This window comes from Trachymyrmex septentrionalis, unplaced genomic scaffold (genome assembly GCF_001594115.1).
Source record: "Trachymyrmex septentrionalis isolate Tsep2-gDNA-1 unplaced genomic scaffold, Tsep1.0 scaffold231, whole genome shotgun sequence".
In the NCBI taxonomy this organism is placed as follows: domain Eukaryota; kingdom Metazoa; phylum Arthropoda; class Insecta; order Hymenoptera; family Formicidae; genus Trachymyrmex; species Trachymyrmex septentrionalis.
The window spans coordinates 88,101-98,503 of NW_017305388.1; positions in this window are offsets into that span (position 1 = coordinate 88,101).

Here is a 10,403-nt window from a genome sequence, read left to right on the forward strand (position 1 = left end):
TATATATATTATATATATTATATATATATTATATTTGTATATTTTGTTTATATATATATAAGGAGTCTCAATCTTAAACAATAAAATATAAATAAGAATTCAGATAAGGCTAACAGTCATACGCTGTTGTGAGGGCGAAGAGACAGAAGAAGCAGATAATCCTCAGGTGTTATCTTCACTTATTTCAAACGTTTTGGCTCTTTATGGAGTCCTTAGCGAATACAAAATCAAAAATCTTCTATTGAGATCAAGTCACTTGCAGATTACCAAAAATGCAGCATATATTACACTAAATCAAATTATCATTTTAAAGTAAGGAAAATTATCAAAAATATTTACTAATGACTACTGATAACTAAATGACTCATCTTAATGGAAAAACGATAAAAAATGACGCTCAGAAATAACATTCACATTTATAACATTAAGTAAACAAGTTACACTAATAGATATATATCGTTCTTCTGACTAAGAATTCATGTATGTACGACATGACGAGTCTTATAATGCTTTTTCCAGTCTTCTGGCTTAATTATTGGTATCTGAGCTTTATCTCTTCCCAGATTTTTTAAATTTCATATAAAATTCCACACATCTTCTTCCCTCAATGTATATATTAATTTCTTGACATTTTCTGTTCCATATCTTGTTTTTTTCTGTGTTGATTAACTTTCTGAATTTTCTCCTGGTCTTTTTATAATTATCTTAAATTTTCCTGCTTTTTCGTATTTAGCTATCTTAAATATTTTCGTTTTTTTTTTGTTGTACCATGATCTCTACTTCTTCCATTATATCTTGTTATTGACTCCGGTTTTCCATATTCCATTGTGGCGCCCTTCGATTATATTGTTAAATATTTCGGTGAATGTTAAGCTTTCTGTAGTCTGCTATAAGCCTTTACTGATATAAGCATTTAGTACTTTCGTTTTGAAGACTGTCAATATTGGGGGTTTTCGATAGTTTCTAATTTCTCTGTGTTTACTTTTTTCGTATTTACGTGTGATTTTTTTTTTATGAAAGTATTATATTTTTACTCTTAATAGATGATGATCTGTTCCACAAGTAACTTCTCGTAAGATGCGTACATCATTCCATTGTAAGGCTGAGTCCTGTCTACTGATCATATAGTCAATAATACTCTTCAGATTACGTTTGTTTTGAGTTCAGGTGTAACGATGAATTTCTTTGTGTTTATAAAAGCCGTTAAGTCTTAGATTACATGTTTGACACGTGTGTATAAATCTTAGGCCATTATCGTTTACTGCCTTTTCGCCAAAAGATCATACTATTCTACTGTTTTTCTGTTGTTCTGTTCTGGCGTTGAAATCTCCTAGTAAAATTACCTCTCTGTTGCTGCCAATATCTGTTATGACTTCTTCCATTTTTTCAAAGAACTACTGTTTTACGTTAACGTTTTTGTTATATACTGCTAGCAAGGTTATGTTATACGTAGGCTGCTGGAAAAGTTTCTGCAATCTAGTACTTCCAGTGGCGCCAACGTTCTGCTACTATCATATCCGTAAAATTAGACGTTTTTAACCTATAATTCAATTGTACCCACAGTTTGTACCCAAGCCAACTAGTTTTGCAAAGTATTTTAAAAGAAGTTATTTTGTAAGAAAATGGAAATTTCGCGTGAAAATTTTCGGGCAATGATTTTTTACGATTACGAATGTAATCTAACTCCAAAACAATGCATCGATCGACTTCATTTGGCTTTTGGAGATGAAGCATCATCCAATAGGACTGTTTGTAATTGATTTGCCAAATTCCAGCGTGGACGTACGAGGTCTGTTCAAAAAGTATCGCGAATTTTGTGTTTTTTCAAAAATTATTTATTTATTCATGAATATCTATTTTGTCCCCTTCAAAGTAATCCCCATCAGATATTATACACTTGTGCCAACGTTTTTTCCAATCCTCGAAGCACTTCAAAAAATTATTTTTTGTGATCTTGTTCAGCTCCTCCTTCGATGCCGTCTTTATCTCCTCAATCGTAGCGTAGCGTCGTCCTTTCATGGGCCTCTTCAGTTTCGGGAACAAGAAAAAGTCACAGGGGGCCAGATCTGGGGAATACGGTGGCTGCGGCATCATTAGTGTGTTGTTTTTGGTCAAAAATTCGCGCACAAGCAACGATGTGTGAGCAGGGGCGTTATCATGGTGCAAAAGCCAATTTTTGTTCTTCCACAAATCCGGGCGTTTCTGGCGGATTGCTTCGCGCAAATTGCGCATAACTTGCAGGTAATATTCCTTATTGACCGTTCTACCCTGTGGCAAGAACTCATGATGCACCACGCCCCTGCAATCGAAGAAAACTGTAAGCAAAACCTTCACATTCGACCGAACTTGGCGCGCTTTTTTCGGTCTTGGCTCGTGCGGCAGCTTCCATTGGGATGATTGAGCTTTGGTTTCCACGTCATAACCATAAACCCATGATTCGTCACCAGTTATGACCCTCTGGAGCAAATTTGGGTCGTCGCGGACAGAGTCCAACAGCTCCTTAGCAATGTTAATGCGATGCTGTTTTTGGTCGAAATTGAGCAATTTTGGTACGAATTTCGCGGCGACCCGTCTCATGCCCAAATCATTGGTAAAAATCGAATGGCACGAGCCAATCGATATGTTTAGGTCCTCAGCAACCTCTCTAATGGTGATTCGACGATTGGCCAATACTATTTTCTTCACTTCATCAATGTTTTCGTCTGTTGTTGACGTGCTCGGGCGTCCGGCACGCTCTTCGTCGTTTACATCTTCTCGGCCCTCTGAGAACATTTTGTACCACCGATAAACGTTGCTTCGGTCCAAGGTAGCTTCACCATATGCCACAGTCAACATTCGGAATGCGTCCGCGCACTTAATTTTGTTTTTCACATAAAATTTGATACAGATTCTTTGATCCATTTTTTGGAATAGGCAAAAATCGAAGACGAGCCAAAACACATGCAAGCAAAGCAGCTGTCAAAAATTAACTGAACATTTAAAATGGCCGAACTTGTCGGCATAAGTGCGAGACATGAGTACCAACATAACGCTACAAAAAATCGAAAATCGAATATACATAACCCGCGGAAATTCAAAATTTGCGATACTTTTTGAACAGACCTCGTACCTTTTTTAGTGATGAATTCCGTGAAGGTCGTCCATCCACGTCTGTTGTTGCCACTAATGTTGATGCTGTGCGTGAAATGATTGAGCACATAACATATCGCGAGATTCAGGCATCCTTAGACATTGACATGAAAGCAATACATACGATGTGCATGAGCGTACGGAAACTTTGCAGTCGTTGAATCCCACACAATTTGATCGAAGTTCAAAAACAGGCTCGTGTTAAATAGAGCAAAGAAATGCTCAAGAAATTCAACCGAGGTCGGTCAAATTTGGTCGACAACATCGTTACTGGGGACGAAACATGGATCTATTCGTATGAGCCCGAAAGTAAACAACAATCCACTGTTTGGGTATTTCAAAATGAACCGAAACCAACAAAAGTTGTTCGTTCACGCAGTGCTGCCAAGCAAATGATTGCTTGTTTCTTCGGTTATACCAGACATGTGAGGACAACCTTTAGAGGGCTTTAGGGGATCGAAGGACTGTAAATACTGATTGGTATACAACAATTTGTTTGCCAGAAATCATAAATGAATTGCGTAGAACAAACCGAAATCGTCACATCATTCTTCATCATGACAACGCCAGCACGTCAAACGTTTATTTTTTGTCCAGTAATAATGTCGAATTGATGACTCATTCCATATTCACCTGATTTATCACCTAATGACTTCTTTTTGTTCTCAAACATTAAAAATAAGATACGTGGTGAGCGATTTGAGTCGCCTGAAGCAGCTGTTGAAACATTTCGTACACTGATTTCTGAGGTTACAGCCTTAGAGTAGAAAAAATGCTTCGAAAATTGGTTCGAGCGTATGCAAAAATGTATCGATCTTAAAGGCGAATACTTCGAAAAACAATAAAGCCATTTACCAAATTTTACATATCTTTTTTCATATTGTTTGCAGAAACTTTTCCAGCAGCCTACGTATTCATAAATCGTCTAAAATTTACTTTTAGAATATTTTTGTTGATCGCTTCTCAGTTAATTTTGTTTCTAGATTTTTCTTTATAAGCAGTGAAGCACTCCCCTAGCTGCTTTTTTCTCTTTAGGAACACCTGTAAATATTTGAACATATTCTTCTGCAATATTTGTGCCAATTATGACAATGTTGTCAACATACCTAAAACAAAAGGGAATAGATCTTGTCCAATGCCTTCACCTCTAAATCCTCCATCACCAAATTAGCAATGATCGAAGATAGAGGTGAACCCATAGAAGTACCAAATTTTTGTTTGAAAAATTTCCCATTGAAAGTAAAATATGTTGAATCTAAAACAAAATCTAGAGCTTTAAAAAATTTTTTTTTCGGAATTGACGTCACATTTTTAAAATATTTCCATCTCTTGGCTACACTCTCCCTTGTTAATTCTAACGAAACGTTGAACAATGAAACCACATCAAGAGAAATTAAAACCATGTCTACTTAAAATTGTGCTTTTTAATTTTTGTTTTAGTTGAAAACTATTTTGTATGTAACTAAACGATTTGGTGATTTTTTTGTAACCATGATTTTGATTGGGAGAATGTACAGATTCTTGACAAAGAAAGATTTCTCAATAAACAATTAAATTCCGAAATATCTCACATTTATATGCAGTAGAATGGATTTAATTTAAAAACAGACACAGAGTATTTGCACCACTCATATACCTCCTTAATCGACCCGTTTAAACAAAAATGATAACGTACTTTGTTATATTGACTGACACTCTTAGTTGTATTTATTTCCAATGCTTGCTGTTAATCCCCTTGTCACTTTGTAACGTTCATTTTTAAATAATACGTCATGTCATACGTACACGAATTCTTAGTTAGATGAACAATATATATCTATTATATAGTGTAACTTTTTTACTCAATATTATAAATCGTTATTTCTGCGCTTCATTTTTTACCGTTTTCCATTGAGATGAGCCATTTGGTTTAATATTTTCGATAGTTTTTCTTATTTTAGAGTGATAATTTGATTTAGTGTAATGTATGCTGCATTTCTGGCAATCTGCAAGTGACTTGCTCTCAATGGAAAATTTTTGATTTTGTATTCGTTGAGAACAACTCCAAATGAAGCTGAAACATTCGAAATAAATGAAAATAACCAGCAACATTTGAGGATTATCTGCTTCTCTTATCTCTTTGCTCTTACAACAGCGTATGACTCTCATTAGCCTTATCTGAATTCTTATTTATATTTTATTGTTTAAGATGAGATTATGTTTACTTTTCGAGATTTTTACATGCAAATTTATGCGCGTAAGTTTTCTAGAATAGTCGTTGACCTATTACTTTTTTTGTGATCATTAAAATCGTAATTTTTAAAACTACACTGGGCAACAAAATTAACGCAACACCTGTTTCACTGTGCAAAAATAAGCAAATTTCAAGATACAATAACTTCGTCAAAAATTGCCATATCGGGAGGTTTAAAAAAGCATTTTACAGGTACAAACCTCTACTTTTCGGATCACTACTTTAAAAAACAGTCTCGTGGAGATTTTTTTGAAGTTACACAAATATAAATGAAGATATATTAATCTCAAAATTTTTTATGAAATTTGCAGAGATGAATCCATGGAGTGGAATAAAAATTGTATACAAATGCGATTTACATCATTCAAAAGAGCGAATCTTTACCTTTAATTTGCTTTTTTACGAAGCTCCGTATGATTTTTTTTCATTGAGTTATTCAACGTTGAAGCAAAAGTGGCCCTTTTGCTTTAAATCACTTAGTGAAAAAAATTGTAGCATAATAATAAAAAATTATTTCAAAAAGAAAATGTTAAACTTTACTTACGATTAAAGAAGTTATGGCTTTAAAATGTTTTTTGGTACATCGCTTTGCGAGTATATTCTTCGCGGAGATATGTGAAACTTGAATTTGGTTTTTTTAAACACTGATTTTAAGTGACTCTAATTTTGTTCAATAGCTGCATGCAAATTTCAAGATACAATAACTTCGTCAAAAATTGTCATATCGGGATGTTAAAAAAACATTTTACAGGTTGAAACGTCTACTTTTCAGATCGCTACTTAAAAAATGATCTCATGGAGATTTTATGAAGTTATACAAACATAAATGAAGATACTCGTATATAAAATCTCAAAATTTTCTACAAAATTTGCATAGTTTCATGGAGCGGACTAAAAATTATATACAAATGCGATTTACATCATTCGAAAGAGCGAATCTTTATCTTTAATTTACTTTTTTACGAAGTTCGGTATGATTTTTTTTCATTGAGTTATTCAATGTTGAAGCAAAAGGGCCATTTTTCAGCAAATTATACCGAGCTTCGTAAAAAAGTAAATTAAAGGTAAAGATTCGCTCTTTCGAATGATGTAAATCGCAATGTATACAATTTTTAGTCCACTCCATGGAACTATGCAAATTTCGTAGAAAATTTTGAGATTTGATATATCTTTATTTATGTTTATGTAACTTCATAAAATCTCCACGAAACCGTTTTTTTAAGTAGCGATCCGAAAAGTAGAGGTTTGTACCTGTAAAATGCTTTTTTAAACATCCCGATACGACGATTTTTGACGAAGTTATTGTATCTTGAAATTTGCCTATTTTTGCAGAGTGAAACAGGTGTTGCGTTAATTTTATTGCCCAGTGTATTATAATCTTGTTTTTGAGTAAAATTTATTGTAAGATTTATGTGCAGTTAGCCAAAGAACCGTCTGCCTTATCTGTTACCAAGTTATACGTAAAAATTTATATTTTCAATATTTTTTTTTTAATTTCACCGTTAACCTATTGTAGAATTTTGCACACCTCAATTTCAGTATTTCAACTTCCTTGTATTAAAAAATTAGACGTTTCTATAATAACTGAATTTAATATAGAATTACCTTAAGGATTAAATCACTTTGACAGTTAATCATAATTTTGGGAATTGCTTTTGGCAAAACAATAGGAGTAATAAAAGGTTTGTTTTAAAGTAATCCTAAAACCGATTAGTCGTGGGGTAAGTAGGATTTACACATAGATGATTTACATGTCATTGACACATCTCTCTCACTATGTACTATCACATCAATATCTACCTCATCCATGCATACATATAAATTTTCGTATAATAATAACGTTTTAATTAGATGTCGAAGTTCAATTCTAAGTACTTTACATTATTTCTTTGTGCCAATTTCTTTGTGTAATTATTAGTTTTTTTGTGGATTATTATTTCGTAAAAATCGATTTCACAGTTTTACATGAAGCAAATGTTGTCACGACATAATAGCTCTAGAGCGCCATACAGCACCGATTACTAGGGAAAGTTTTCAGAAATGTTTCAACCTTTCACATCTCATGTGCAATAATTCCGAAAAGATTCTACAATATATCATATGAAATATTTTAACAGAAATGTTTCTAAAATTTATCATAGGCAATAAATTGAAAAACATATTTAACAGAACAAAAAATCATGATGTTAAAATGATTCCAAAATGTTTACTAAAAGTCATTTTTTAATCAATTCAATTTACTATCATTTTAATGTTATTGTGACTTGATCTACTTTAATTGCGAAGAACTTTATATATACATAATCCCAGACAGTCAAATGCAGTATATTTGCTAACATGTTGCCAAAAACGTTGCAACAATTCAGGTTAGACAGCATTATGTTTGTCGTTGAACTCGATGGAATTCTTGCAATAGCAAATTGATAGCAACATGTCAGAATAAATATCCTCGACAACAATTAACTCGTGTCGTCATATCGTCGATAAACAAGTTGCAATTAAAAAACTTTACACCTTAAAGACGTATTTGCAACAACGAATAGAAAACATTATATATGTTCTATTGCCGTCATGTTTTCATCATGATGCTCAAGATGAAACGCTTAATTATTCTAACATGCTAACATGTTGTTGTCATGTTGCTGACAACATAATGTATAAACCACCATTGCTTACAGTTTGCTTTAGAAATTTCGACAACTGATTACATGTATAAGCATTCCAATCAACAATATATAGTTGATATGACGTCTAATCAATGTCGAAAATCTGACATTGAAATAAAGTCAAACTTTAGGTCGATTTGACATAGAAATATTATTAGGAGTATAAATAAGTTTCCGCCGTTTGACAAACAATGGCGCTACCAGTATGTTATAGTTAAAATTGTCAGCTGTAAAACGTCATATCGTAAGATTGGACATTTGGCAAGAACATAATCTTAAAATATTAGTGATTTTGCATCTTATATCTTTTTTTGTGCGAAAATGTCGAGTTTTGAGCCGAAAAAGCATCATTTGCTGGAGCTTTTGATTTACTTCTTTAATTTGAAGAAATCTGCAGCTGAGGCGCATTGATTGCTTGTAGAAGCATATGGTGAGGCTGCCTTAAGTGAGAGAAGTTGCCGTGAGTGGTTTCAAAAGTTTAAGAACGGTGAATTTGACGTCGAAGACAAAGAACGTAGCGGAAGGCCGAAAGTGTACGAAGACGCGGAATTGGAAGCATTATTGGATGAAGATTCGTGCCAAACGCAAGAAGCATTTGCACTTACATTAGGAGTGACTCAACCAGCAATTTCGCTTAAAATCGTTGGGAATGATTCAAAAGCAAAGAAATTGGGTTCCATATGAACTGAAGCCGAGAAACGTTGAACGCCGATTTTTCACATGTGAAATGCTGCTTGCCAGGCATAAACGAAAGGGTTTTTTGCACCGTGTAGTCACTGGTGATGAAAAATGGATCCACTATGATAACCCAAAGAAGAAGAAATCAACCAGGGGACCACCTGGCCATGTTTTAACATCGACAGCCAAGCCGAACATTCATGGGAAAAAGCTCATGTTGTGTATTTGATGGAATCAGCTAGGTGTCGTTTATTATGAGTTGCTCAAACCGAACGAAACCATTACTGGGGCTCTCTACCGAACACAATTGATGAGATTGAGCCAAGCACTCAAGGAAAAACGCACCCACTACTACTCCAGACACGACAAAGTTATTCTTCTGCATGATAATGCTCGTCCACATGTTGCGGCGCCTATCAAAACCTACTTCGAAACACTCAATTGGAAAGTTTTACCCCACCTGCCATATTCACCAGACATTGCTCCTTCTGATTACTACCTGTTTCGATCGATGGCGCATGGCCTGTCTGAGCAACACTTCACATCATATGAAGATACCAAAAATTGGGTCTATTCGTGGATAGCTTCAAAAGATGAAGCGTTTTTCCGACGCGGTATCCGTATGCTGCCAGAAAGATGGGAAAAAGTAATGGCTAGCGTTGGACAATACTTCGAATAAAACATTAGGTACTGTTCTTTCACAATAAATGCCCAATTTTTGATAAAAAACGGCGGAAACTTATTTATACTCTAATAAATATCAACAAATTCTCAACAGTCATTTCGATAATATTTATTACTTTCATATATGAATCTATTAAGAACTTTGATTGATTCATTCTGTTATATCCTATGCGTTATGCAAAAGTCTACTTTGCGGCCTTAACTCAACGATCTCAAATACTTTATGAAAAAGTTCGATTGACCAGTTAGTTGCTTTAAAGCTAATAATATTATATTCATCTGTTTTTTATCGTTTCAAACTTTTCAAGTTGTTGATTGGCTGCGAGATAGAGATTCTCTAATCTCTTTGTCTGCAGCCGATATTAACATTCTTGAAAAATTTATCGTACGACAAAAAACGGACGAATGAAATTTTAATCTAAAAGGTATGTTTATAAATTTCTTTGTTCTGATTGGTCAATTGAATGATTGTTAGATATTATAACACCAAAATGTATGCAGGAGCGACGCACTTGCCCACAGTTCAATTGCACACATCGGTCGACTCTTAGCAATTTTTAAGTGCTTTACCAATGAGATATTATTTCAATTTAGCCAATTAGCTATGTGAATTGATATACACTCGATGCTTGCGATTCCAGTTAAAAAAGTGACGTTGATATAACATTCATTTTACGTCGAACAAATTAATAATTAAATGTATTGAAAAAACTGACTTATTTTGAATAACGATATATAATAATATAACTTTTATATCTGTTTGAAATAGTAAATAGATAATAAGTGTTAGAGTAAAAATGTTTTCAATTCTAACAGTTAGCCAGACATATAACTGGACAATTCTTTTTGTGAATCAAGATTGGAACTGCTGTGTGATTTGCCTTCTTGATATCCTTCTGCATGTAATAACGTAGTTCGCGCACATACTATTTTGTCTGTACGACTATTAAATACTCTCTCAGTTCCTTATTTAATTCTAAATAAGTTAATAACTTTTTCTTGTGTACTACCCT